Source organism: Triturus cristatus, chromosome 1_2, assembly GCF_964204655.1.
Source record: "Triturus cristatus chromosome 1_2, aTriCri1.1, whole genome shotgun sequence".
Taxonomy (NCBI): domain Eukaryota; kingdom Metazoa; phylum Chordata; class Amphibia; order Caudata; family Salamandridae; genus Triturus; species Triturus cristatus.
The window spans coordinates 921,357,534-921,370,998 of record NC_140580.1 but is presented as its reverse complement, the minus strand read 5'-3'; the positions used below and the strand labels follow the sequence as shown (position 1 = coordinate 921,370,998).

The following is a 13,465-nucleotide window of genomic DNA, read 5'->3' as shown; positions in this document are numbered from 1 at the left end:
AGACGTGACGAACCACCTCCGGATGGAGCCTCCACTCGTGGTCGGCGGAGAACTGCCGACTGAGACTGTCTGCACGTACGTTCAGAACCCCGGCCAGATGATTTGCCATCAGATAAATCTGATGGTCCTGAGCCCAGGACCATAGACGTAGAGCCTCTCTGCAGAGACCCCACTCCTCCCTGTTTGTTGATATACCACATTGCAGTAGTGTTGTCCGTCAGGACTTGAACAGACTGACCGCGAAGGGAAGGGAGGAAGGCCTTGAGTGCTAAACGAATCGCCCGCAATTCCAGAAGGTTGATGTGAAGCAACCTCTCCTCTGGGGACCAAAGACCCTTGATCTCCAGATCCCCCAGATGAGCACCCCACCCTAAAGTGGATGCATCCGTAATCACTGTGGCCACCGATGGAGGTAGATGGAAGGGCTTTCCTTGAGACAGATTGCGCTCCACCAATATAGATCCGCCGCAGCTTCTCTGGAGTTCCTCACAGACCCCCTGAGATCTCCTTTGTGCTGATACCACTGCCTGCGGAGGCACCACTGGAGCGCCCTCATGTGCCAGCGTGCATGGTTGACCAACAGAATGCAGGAAGCAAACAGACCGAGCAGGCGAAGGACCTTCAGAACTGGAACGACCGCTCCATTGTAAAACAAAGGAATAATTTCCTGTATGTCGAGAATCCTTTGAGGAGGAGGGAATGCTCGACACACAGTAGTGTCCAGTACCGCACCTATGAACAGGTTGCGCTGAGAGGGCACCAGGTGAGATTTGGGCACGTTTATTGAGAAACCCAATTTGAACAACAGCTGAGTTGTATCGTGCAGATGACGCAACACCTTCTCTGGCGACTCCGCTTTGATCAGCCAGTCGTCCAGATAGGGGAAAACTAAGATCCCCGACCTTCTGAGATGGGCTGCCACCACTGCCATCACCTTCGTGAAGACTCGGGGTGCAGTAGTAAGACCAAACGGAAGGACCGCAAACTGATACTGTTGCGATCCTACCGTAAACCGGAGATACTTCCTGTGCGACTTCAGGATGGGGATGTGGAAATACGCATCCTGCAAGTCGATCGACACCATCCAGTCCTCCTGATTCAGCGCTTGAAAAACCTGAGCAAGGGTGAGCATCTTGAACTTCTCTTGCTTTAGAAAAAGATTCAAGATTCTGAGGTCCAATATCGGACGCAATCTGCCGTCCTTTTTCGGAATCAGGAAATACCGGGAGTAGCATCCCTGACCCCTCTCCTGCTCTGGAACCACCTCTATCGCACCCTTTTGAAACAACTTCAGAACTTCCTCCTGCAGGAGAAGATGGTGGTCCTCCGAGCAAGCCCCTTGACAAGGAAGGTAATTTGGAGGGAATTCCCGAAAGGGAAGGGCGTACCCATTTTCGACAAAATCCAGAACCCAGAGATCTGTAGTTACAGATTCCCAATCTTGTAAAAAATGGGTAAGCCGGCCCCCCCACAGGACCAACATGATCCAGAATGGCGGATCTAGGGCTGCTTTGCGGTAGTGGGAGGGGCTGAAGAGGAGGAAGAGGAGGAGGAGAGTTGACGGCCACATGTGCGACCCCTAATTCTACCTCTGAATACTCTAGACGAGGAACCTTGCTGCTGCTGGGTCTGCCTGTAGGATCGAAAGGATGCCCTTCCGAACCCTCTGTACCTTTTAAAAGACCCCCTTGACTGGGATTGAAGGCCCAGAGACTTAGCCGTTGCCTTGTTCTCCTTGAAACGTTCAAGAGCAGCATCTGCCTTTTTACCAAACAAGCCAGATCCATCAAATGGCAAGTCCAACAGAGTCGATTGCACATCCTGGGAAAACTCAGAAGACTTCAGCCACGCACTCCTCCTAGTGGCGACAGAAGTTCCCATGACCCTTGCCACTGAATCCGCTGTGTCCAGCCCACTTTGGATCACCTGGCGTGCTGCTGCCTGGGCATCAGTCAAGATTTCATTAAAGCCAACCCTATCCTCCTCAGATAGTTTTGGCGCCAGCTTCTTAGCAGAATCCATAAGCGCATGTACATAGCGTCCTAAAAGGCAAGTGGCATTCGTTGACTTTAGAGCCATGCTGGCCGATGAAAAGACCTTTTTGGCCGATTGGTCCAGCCTTTTAGCCTCTCTGTCCCCCGGAACCTGAGGAAAAGCACCCTTGGATTTCCCTGAACAAGCCGCCTGAATCACCAGGCTCTCAGGCGATGGATGCGATGTCAAGAACTCAGGGTCCCCTGGAGCTGCCCTATACCTCCTAGCAACCGTCTTGGAGACTGCAGGAGCAGAAAAAGGCTTACGCCACACCTCCAACACAGGGTCAATAATGGCCTCATTAAAAGGTAACAATGGTTCTGAAACTGCTGTAGGAGAATGTAACACCTCAGTCAAAATGTTTGATTTAAACTCCGTAGTTGGCAACTGGAGATCAAGCAGTTCCGCAGCCTTTCTGATAACAGCATGATATGGAGCCACATCTTTGGAGGGTTCATCTGACGGCTGAGTAATCTCCCACTCAGGAGACAAATCCAGCCCACTAGCTTCCTTAAGCTCCTCAAACACTTCATCCGACTCCACCAGCTCTCCTTCCTCCAGAAGGTACCTCTGCTCATCAATCACTCTCTGAGCATCCCTTCTGGACCGAATCCGTACCAGCGGCGTCGGCGGCGCCGTGTTCGAATCCGACGGCGCCGGGGTCGAACGTGGATCCGCAGGAGCAGCCGGCATCAAACGAGGTCGAGCCGGCGCCGGTGAAGATGGAAGCGGCGTTGACGTCCTCGGCGCCGGTAGATGCCAAGACGGCGTCGCCGAAAAGAACAGCATGAAAGGGGCATGTGGATAGACTTGCGGCACCCCCAAATTAAACGCCATTGGACCCATCGGAACCGCAGGTGCACCAGTGGTGTACATGGCTCTAGCGAATACCCCGTACATAGCATTTAAATCATGCGAGGGGTCCTGACCTGGTCCAGGGAAAGCAGAGTACTTGTCAGGCATCACCGGACTCGGGCCAACCGGCGCCGACGGTGGAATCAACGGCGTCGCAGGCTCACCCGGGACTTGAAGATCTTCAACCGGGGCCGGAGATGGAACCGGAGACAAACCCGGAGCCGGAGATGGAACCGGCGTTGGAGTCTGAACCGGCGCCGGAGAAGCCAGAGCCAGGGAAGCCACTGGAGACGAAGGACCAGCAGGCGAATCCGGCACAGGAGAAGGAGACACCGAGTCCTTCCGGCGTCGAGTTGGCGACTTAGACTTTGAGGCCGAACTCTTGTCCGAGTGGTGTCGAGAAGAGTGCCTCCTCTTCTTCTTGTGCTTCTTGGCTCGTGAAGCATGCCCCGAAGTCGACTTCGGCGCCGACCTCGATCTCGTTCGAGACCTCGACCTCGTCCCCGACTTCCTTCTTCCTCTCTTCTCCTTTTTCATCCTTGCGATGAAGAGCTTTGCTTCCCTTTCCTTGAGAGCCTTCGAGCTCATCTTGCGGCAGCTGGAACAACCATCCACATCGTGGTCAGATGACAAGCACCACACACAGTCCTCATGTGGATCCGTGATCGACATGTGTTTGCCGCACTCACGACAAGGGTTGAAGCCCGACTTCCTTGTCGACATCCTTGAAAGAGAAACAGAGAAAATCCAGAGATAACACAAAGTAACAATGAAGCTACCAACAGCGATTCCCGAAATCCGTTGGCGTCGACGGCGCGGAAAAAAGGGAATCGCGAGCGGAGCCGTGCCTCTGTGACGTCGTCTTCGACCTCATCGGCGTGGACTGCTACAAAAGTTTCCGAATGTTGCTGGCGCAGGGGATATTCACAAGGTGAGGAATCAACTGGCAGATGTTTCCATCAGAAGAAAATTATTTTTCTAAATGCATCAATGCACGTTGATTCCCTGTCTGGGGGTGCAGAGGAAACGTGTTGGGGTTAACTTTATAAGTGGATGCCGGAACCACAGAGGTCTCAGGAGTTGGGTGCCTGGTCAGAAAAGCCAGATCCACAGGGTAGAGCAGGTCTATGGCACACAGCCATGGGGCAACTTACTGGGGAGTTGAGCACAGATTAGACCAAGTAGCCAACGATATCAAAGCTTCATTAAAGGGAACCAAAGGCTCTAAAGGCTGAAAGATTTTTGTTATTAGATTTGCCACAGCCTCTATCGTTAGTAGCTGAAGATCCAGCATATCTGCAGCCCTGAGGGCTGCTACCACGAAAGAGGAACACTCCTCTATGGAACTCTGTTTTTAGGGGAAGGTTCCAGGCTACTAGCATTCTGTAAATCTAAATATAGGCTAGCCTCAGTGTAATGAGGGGGTGAGTAAATTATCCTCCTACTCTTCCTCCTCAAGTGTGGCATTTTGAAGGCTCTCAACTGACTTTGAATCTGATCCAAAGAAGCTTTCCAACCTACGATAATATTGGTGTTGAAGGAGAGGCTGGTAATCTACCATAGATGTATGCTGTATCTTGATTACTTTGAAGCGGACCATGGGCCTAGAGTACTCAAACGTCGGCTCCAGATCAGAAACATACATCTCGGTTGCATCCAGGATAGGAGTCACTGGAATCAACGTTCAAGGTTGGTGCCGGAGTGGGTGGGACCGGCGAAGCCTTCGGCACATAAGTGAAGGGACCAGCTGGCACCAGTGTGCCAGTCAGCGCCATGTCAGGGCCTGCCAGTAGAAGTCCACCTGGAAGGCACTTAACAAGGATCAAGCATCATTTGATAAAGTTGTAGCATAGCCTCTCCGAAGGCCAGAACCTGCTGTCGGGTTGGTTACAGCCCAGGGGCACTTGGGGAGAGCTTTGAACTCCATTGTAGTAGGCTCTGATTCTGAAGAGGTGTTGGGTGCAGAGTTGGTTAGTTGAAATGCTGATTATGTAGCTTCATCCTGTCACTCTACTTAAAGTGGTAGTGATGAGATAAAGGCAAGGCCTGCTTGGACTTCCTGCATTTACAGCAGGACTTGTCTTGCAACTTCTTCTGCGACTTACCTGAGCATGGTGATTAGGAGTGCAAGTCCATTGAAACCCGCTCCGTTTCTTGTGCTCGATGATGATTAGTTTTGCCTCCCACTCATTGTTCTACCTTTGTGTGCATCAGGGAACATCTGTTGCCAGACTTTACCATATGCTTAGACCCTAGACATCACAGCCAGCAGTCATGCAGAGCTTGTGGTCTTTGGAGGAGACATTTCCCTACCACACTGTCTTGAAAAAGATTTTGGAGTTGGTGAAACACCAACTAAAATTTGAAAGTGGAATTCTAGATCCATGTTAAACAGCACAGAACAAAGAAGCAACTTATGTTAGAGCGCAGGCGTTGCACTTATACATGTCTGGATCGGCTCTAGTGCCTAGGGAGATTGAAAATGTGAGGTCAGAGCATCCATCAGAATGTAGAGGAGATCCTTTTCACCCAAGGAAAATTGGAAACATGTGGCTGGTTATTAATGCCTGAAAGCAACTTGCCTCTTTTCCCATCTCATCTTCCCAGCGGTGTTGTTTCTAAGACCAGGCTGGATGAATACTTAGACTGTGTTAATTGTAGGTGCTAAGATATCCATAGAACAATTACTAAGGTCTATTAAGGTACTGCCTCTGATCATCTCTGAGGAAAAGGAGGTAATATACAACTTGTGTATTTCGGTCAAGGTTATCACAGGTTATATTTTTACATACAGATCATACATTTAATTAAGAAACAAGTTACTTACCTGTAATTGACATTTTTCAGAATAGAGTATCTTTCCTAATTCACTTGCTTGAATTTTTCCATGTCTTCAGCTGGGAATCTCTGATAGTTAAAAAAGCAATAAAAAATGTTAAACTAGCCTACGGCCAAAGACCAGTGTTTGTTTAGTAGCGCATTCACCTCACTGAAAAGCATCCAAACTTAAACCGATCAGGTGAATGTACCAGAACTCTTGCTCTCCTTAGAGGCCACCATACCTTAGATTTTCATAGCACATAAGTAAAAAGGAAAACTAGTGAGCTTCTGCCTGGGGGAAGAGCAGACAGCATTGGAATCTATGAAAGATACCAATGCTGCAGAACTGTAGTTAGGAGTAATTAGGCTGTTTCTTCTCGAGCACTAGATCTTTCAGATTCACTAGTGAAATAGAATAGTCAGCAGTATACCATACATAAATAATCGGAAGCAGGCTCACCTTACAGAAAGGGGTTGAGTAAGACTGCTTGCCCTGCTGAAGAATCTGTTACTGCACAGCATGGCATATGCTGTGTAGAAGCCCACTAGCATAACAGGCCGCTGATGAGAACTTTTTCAGTGGAGTAAGCCATAGCTCTTCCTTGCAGAGTTCGATTCATCTTTTTGTGACAAAAGATGATTTGTGCATCGTGTGAGACCTTGCTTAAAGAGTGGACAGCCTCTCCCAGGATGTTCAAAATCCACCAAGTTCTGATTTGCCCTTTTAATATTTTTAGCCATCACTAGATAAAACTTAAGCCAGCAGCCTACATCCACTGAATGCAAAGAGCTTTATGGTAGAGTTTGGAAAGTAGCGAAAAACCACTGGCTTGTTAAGGTAGAAATCTTGTGGAGCTTTGAGCATAAACTTTGGATTTGGTTGAAGGACTACTAGGTCTTTTAAGAATAGGAGAAATTGCTTTTTTGGTTGTCGAGTAATAGTTTTCCAGGAACGCAACCTCAAGTATGCTTTGCATATTGGTCCCTAAGGAAGAGCCAGGAGGCAGTTCAAGGTTGTTTTGTTTTACGTCCAAACGAAAAGGTGGACATCTATTTGTGGAAAAGGCACGGAAAAGTTCATTCACAAATTGCTTGATAAGAATGAATGTTCTTGCTAAAGGCATCTGTATATCAAGACAGTTGCTAAAAGCACCTTCACTGAGACAAGTTTCAAACCAGGCTTTGTGGTAGAGTGATTGCAGTGATGAAGAATCTGTTCCATCTATCATGCCTGAGGGCGTCCGTCTGATCATTGTGAAAACTAAGCAGATGTTCTACTGACAAGCTGATTTTGTGGAATATCCCCCCAGTCCAGCAGCTGTTTGGCTTTCTTTGACAGTGTAATGCATCAATGTTGTGTTGTCTGTTGGAATCAATTCTGAAGTGTTGAGCAGGTGTGGATTTGGAAACCTGAAGAAACAAGGCCCTAGTGCATGTAGCTTAGGAACATCAAGAGATTGCTCTGGTGGTGGAGGTGGTTGATTGACGGTAGAGGGCTGCCACTGAGGTGGAGCCGAAGTAGTCAGTCTAGTGAAAATAGTCTCCATTATTAGTGGAAATTACTCGAGAAAGTCGAGAGGGACTGCACCTTCTCCAGTTCTGATGGATAACCCATAGCTCTGGCATAGACCGGTTGACAGTAAGGCTCATATTTATCATCATGCTTAGAGGTTAACTTAGTATAGATATTGCAACTCACCCCCTGACCTCTGGTCTTGCTCACCGCTTCCCCCCTCCTGCCGCATAGCTCATTGTGACTGGGACAGAGATGAGATTGCTGTGATTTCTGTAGGGTATTTTACCATTGTTTTACTTTATCTGTGCTCTTGTTATTGTTATTTATAGTGCTACTCTGGGTCACTAGTACCTCTGGTTGCTCTGCCCATTTTCCCGCCGTCTCTCTCCCAACCCCACTGTTTCTGCCTCCTGCCTCCCCGACAACCACTCCAACCTCCCAGGGCTGCTTATGGAGGACTCTGCACCTCCTGACAGCTACAAGATGATACACCGAGACTGCACCTACAAACACGGCAGGAGCATCACCATCTTCAAGGAAATCATCTGATGCACCGTCACCAACAACGACCCAATGCCTCTTATGGAAAACCTCCGCTTCCTACTACAAACTGACGCTAATACCACGATAAGAGGCACCCTCGCCTTCAGACCCCCGTCTACCCTAATACGACGCCATCGCCAACCTTATTGACCCCTTGCCATTGATTCCCTCTTTCGGTGACCTCAATTTCCACGTCGACCAACCCAATGATGTCAACTCTACCGCCCTTCTGGAGAACCTCGACAACAGCACCTCCCACCGCTGCTGGAGTAAGGTGACCGATAATCTATGGACGCAAGCCCTTAACACCACACATCCCGAAACTTCAGCAGACCTTGACCAAGCCGTCCAGAAATTCTCTATATAGATCAACAAATACACCGACAGAGTCGCCCAGCTGAAGCCAGCGAAAACCAACAAAACCTTAAAACATGCCCGCTGGTAAACCCCGAACCATCAAGTGCAACTGCTACAGACTGGAGAAGCGCTGGCGCACTACCAAGGACCCTCGGACAGAACCGCCCACGAAGCAGCCCTCTACAACTGCCACCTGTGCATCAAAGAACTGGAAGAAAATGTTTAAATGTCTTCAGAAGAGAGAGTTGTACCAGGGTCCATCTTTGTTTTTTTGGCAATTAGTACCTTGAGGGTGAGGTTGGGGTCAAGGGTGAATCCCAGTTACTTGGCTTTGGGTGAAATTTGAGGCTCGAAGTAGTCATGGTTCATGTAATTAAGTCAGGTTTTTAAAGTAAGGAGTGACCTCCAGCAGAAGAAACTGGATTTCGAAAGAAACTTCGAAGCTACTTGTGTTATTCAGAAAGAAAATAGAAACTACTTTAGGCAAAGATGAACAGTGTTCACATGAAATAACAGATTTTGTGGGAAATGGTATTGGGTTCCTACAAACAGAATCTTCGAATCTCTTGTACTTCGTGTGCCAAGGTAATGGCTACTAGGTATGCAGACTCAAAAGAAAGACTTTTCAATTTAGAAAAGCATATATTAAGGTCCCATGGGCTCGATTTTCTTATATTCAGGGACAATTTTTAGAAACCTTCCAGGAAATCTGTTACCACTGATAGTTTGAAAAGAAAAACCTGCAAAGAACTTGGCCCTTGTCACAGCTAGATGTACAATCATTGAAGAATTCTAGAACCTACATTTGCCAGGTGTAGCAGATATGGCAGGATCTATTTCCCTGTCAAGTAGTCTGATAAACAGATTTTTATACGCAGTAGAGACACAATAATTTCAGCTTGAAAGCATAAAATGCCATGTTGAAGGTGCCCTTGGTGTAATTTAGAATGTACTTTCAATCAAAAAGCAATTAAAAATGGCTGTATTGTAAGACCTCAAGACCCTTGCTCAATTTTTACATATTCGGTATGCATCTAAGATCTTGCCTTTCAGCCTGCATAGGAGCCAGTCACGTTTGTGATATGTGAAAAACGTCCTTGCACTATTGGAGGGTCACTTTGAAGCATTGATGTACACGGGCAGCAGATCAAAAAAACATTGTCCTTGGATTCCGGATTAGTGCAACCTGGATGCATAATCTAGGTTTTTCAGCAAATAGACTCGTTCTAAAGTACACCAAAAGAATCTAGTCTTTGCAAAATATCCAGCAGAACTTCCTCCTCTCCTACACATTCAAGACTTTTTTGAAATATTCTTTTAAGTGCATCTGCTTTGACATTTTTCATACAAAACGTCTACTAGGGCCCACGACTCTGGTCGATTTAGCCCCACCACTAGGCTGCAAACTCAGTCAGACAGAATCGCTCCCATGCCTTTGGCCCCCTGCCTGCAAGATCTTCCCTCTCATAGGGACACTGTCCGACCTAGCCCCACCACTAGGATACCGGCACACTCCATCAGAATCGCTCACATGCAACCAGCCCCCGGCCCGCCAGAACCCACCTCTAGGCTACCAGCACATTCTGCCAGAATCGCTCGCATGCAACTGGCTCTCTGCCTGCCACAAACTACCTCTCTGTGAGATATTGATAATCTCCACCGCAGAGCCACCAAATTAACACTGAGCATCCACAAGTCCATTCTGGACCTAAAGCACCTCCTTCACCACACCAAACTCTCCTTCTTGAATCTCTGGCTCTCGCAGAACGCGACCCACATCCCCTACACTAAGCCCCTCCTTCACCCACTACCACTATCCCTAAGACACTTGCGTCCCCGCAAGCAACCCTGCCACCTCTCGGAGGAAGACATTTTTGCCCTCCTCCATACCAACAAACCCACCCCTGGCACGCCTAACCAGTCAGACCTCACGGAGGAAGAAGTCATTGACCTCCTCATTAGCTACGATTCTGCCTTGACAACCCCATGCCCCTCAGACCCGAGGAAAGAACACCCTATCTGCACGGTTGCAACCAACCCCAACAGATCTGCTACCCTCCGCGTCAGAGGGGTGGTCAATAGCAACCTAGCTAGAGTTCCCACCCTTGACACTCACTTCTACCCCTCCCTAGCCGGCCTCCTAATAAACTGCTGGTCAGCAGTAAAGCATGCATCTGATGTCGCCAATCTCATCCTGAGCCATAAATCGGACTTAGCGATCTTGACTGAATCTTGGCTCAAGGAATCCTCATCGCCCTACCTAGACCTCTTAGTCCCGCTCAATTACAACATCATAAGGCTGGACAGGCACTCGAAGAAAAATGGGTGAGGCATTGCCTGCATCTACTGCTCTAACCTCCTTGTTACGGAACTTCCGGTGGACCCTACAGACTCCTGCGAATACCTTGCACTCTCCATATCCAACAACACCTCCCAACTGTGCAGACTTCACATCTTTTACCACCCCCCAGGCAAGAATGACACCTTCACGGACGTCCTCATGGAAATCATCACAGCCAAGGATTCTCCTAACTCTATTGACATTTTCCTTAGCGACTTCAACTTGCATTGGAACAATCCTAAGGACCCTCAGGGCAACGTCATCAGAGACTTCTTGGCCGATCAAGCCCTTACCAAAGCCTGCTCTCTCCCTACTCACTCAAAAGGTGCCACCCTAGACTGGATCATTGCAAAGGAATCAGCGGTCAAACTTAACTCTATTGACCCTTGTGATTAGTCGGACCACCACGCCATCACCTTCCTCCTGTCTAACACCCACAAGACATGGACACCACAACCCGTGATTCCCAAATGATGGGTTGGAGACACCAAGAACCTTGATCACTGGAAACTGGCAGAGCACTGTGAGACCGACCCCCCTACCTCTCAGTGTACCTCAGTCAACAACCTAGCGGATCATTATTCCTCAACTATATCCGACATTCTCGATGAGCTGGCTCCACTAAAATTAAAAAGAACCCAGATCAAAGACAGGAATCCCTGGTTCAATGGTTCCCTCAACAAGGAGAGGAGATCCCTTCGACAGACTGAACGAAACTGGAAACAACACCCATCAGCAGCCCATCTAAAACTTCTCCGCCACACCAGAAACGCCTACAATAAGAAAATCCTCAACTCTAAAAAAGAATTCTTCAGAACTGAACTTGAGAACACCAAAAATCGACCTCGCAAGCTGTTTGACTTGGTAAAACACCAATCCAACAAACCAGCAAAAACCTCCATAGAAACACCTAAACCCCTAATATCAAGCGAGGAATTTTCATCCTTCTTCTGCGACAAAATCTCTGCCCTAGGAAATGAACTTAAATCCGCAACTCACCACCAAAATCAAAATCTACCGGCCCTACCTCTTCTCTCCGCGCTGTCTTACCAAACCTCACCCAAAAACCAAGCGCACTGGTCCAACTTTAAAATCTATTGCGAACACTATCTCGAGAATTCTTGCCTCCTCAAACTCTAACAGTCACTTCAATGATCCTCTCTCTTCTAACTGCCTAGCTGCCACCTCTCAGGCTATCATCCCTTCCTGGACCTCAATAATCAATGCCACCCTGTTACAGGGCTCAATTTGCGATTCTCTTAAGGCTGGCCAAGTTGTCCCTATCTTAAAAAAACCTACGCTGGACCCTGCTTCCGCTGACAGCTATAGACCCATATCCAACATCCCACTCCTAGCTAAAGTTCTGGAAAAATGTGTGCATCAGCAGCTGAGCCTACACATCACCACCTTCCACCTTCTAGATGACTTCCAATCCGGGTTCAGACCTGGACACAGCACAGAATCCACCCTCCTCCACATCGTGGATGACGCCCTCCAAGCCCTCGACCAAGGCAAAACCTGTCTCCTAATCCTCCTAGACCTATCTCCTGCCTTTGGTACAGTTAACCACGAAATTCTCCTGGAACACCTCAAACTCAGGATGGGTTTGGATGGCACCGTCCTTGAATGGCTTAGATCCTTCTTCCAAAATCGCTAACAGAGAGTCCTCATCAACTGTAATCTATCCACTCCCTCTCCGGTTACGGTTGGAGTCCCCCAAGGATCAACCATCTTCCCTACCCTCTTCAATCTTTACCTTGAGCCACTCACTGAGGTGCTACGTGCTGCCAGTATCTCCTACCTTAGGTACGCCGACGATACACAGATCTACATCAAAATCTCTTCCCCTGAGGACATTTTCTCCCTGAATGAGGCCCTGAAGTGGACAGTCCATTGGCTCACCGTCAACCAGCTTCAACTTAACGCAAATAAAACTGAATTTCTTCTAATCTCCCCACCCAAAACCAATCCAGACATCCAGGAATGGATCAAGACCATCACAGCACTAAACTGCCCTCCTACCATTGTTGACTCTGCGAAATTCCTAGGAATAACCCTTGATGGCAGCCTGAACATGCGTGGCCATATAAACTCGATGGACAAAATGGCCAGATTCAACCTGAGTTACCTAAGAAACCTAAAACCCTTCCGACCTTAAAACGGCAATCCAGGAACTAGTCATTTCCAGGCTGGAATATGGATGCTCTACTCTCGCAGGGCTACCCAAGAACTCTCTGGCCCCATTGAAAGCCTGCCTCAACGCCGCCGCCAGACTCCTAACTGGCTCAAAGAAATTCAACCACATCTCTCCCCACCTCAAAGTTCTGAACTGGCTTCCCCTAGAGGCCAAAATCCAATTTAAACTGGCCTGCATTACTCACAAAGCTCTTTACTCCAATTCCCCTGCATTTCTCACCCAAAAACTCGTGATATCCGGAGGAGCCAGAAACTCCCGATCTGCCAAAGACCTTTTGCTTCAACCAGCACGCTTCCGGAAGAAAAAAATCTACAATCGGGCCTTCTCTGGGGCCGCTCCAAGAATTTGGAACTCTCCCACCCGCCATCAGCAAACTTCTGTCCTTGGCACACTTTAAAAAGGAGACCAAAACCTTCTTACTGGGCAAATACCTTGCTTAACTATTACATTACATTCATCTCAGCGACATGTTCCACCATCCACCTCGGCATTATCCATGACTTCTACGGATGATACCTATTCCTGCACTCCTGGGCATCCCACTCAAGAGTTGAGACTCCATGCCTTCTTTTATAATCTGCCTGTTTTAATTTTTATCCAATATGTAGCCGGGACCTTACAGTGCGTGCCTTTTTCTTGTATAAGATATCCAACTATTTTACCGAATTGGTCCCTCCTTCCTAACGCTTTGTATACCACCCTTAATCCTGTAAAGCGCTCAACTACCCTCACGGGTCTGGTTCGCACTCTATAAAACTATAAAATAAATAAATAAATAAAATAGTAGATGAATTGCAGAGAT

The 13,465-nt window shown here is 48.0% G+C and overlaps 1 protein-coding gene across 7 annotated transcripts in view; it reads right to left on the bottom strand.

The window, feature by feature from the left end:
- Window positions 1–13,465, bottom strand: part of PIK3CD (phosphatidylinositol-4,5-bisphosphate 3-kinase catalytic subunit delta) — a 671,014-nt gene that overhangs the window by 65,099 nt on the left and 592,450 nt on the right. The window lies entirely within an intron of this gene.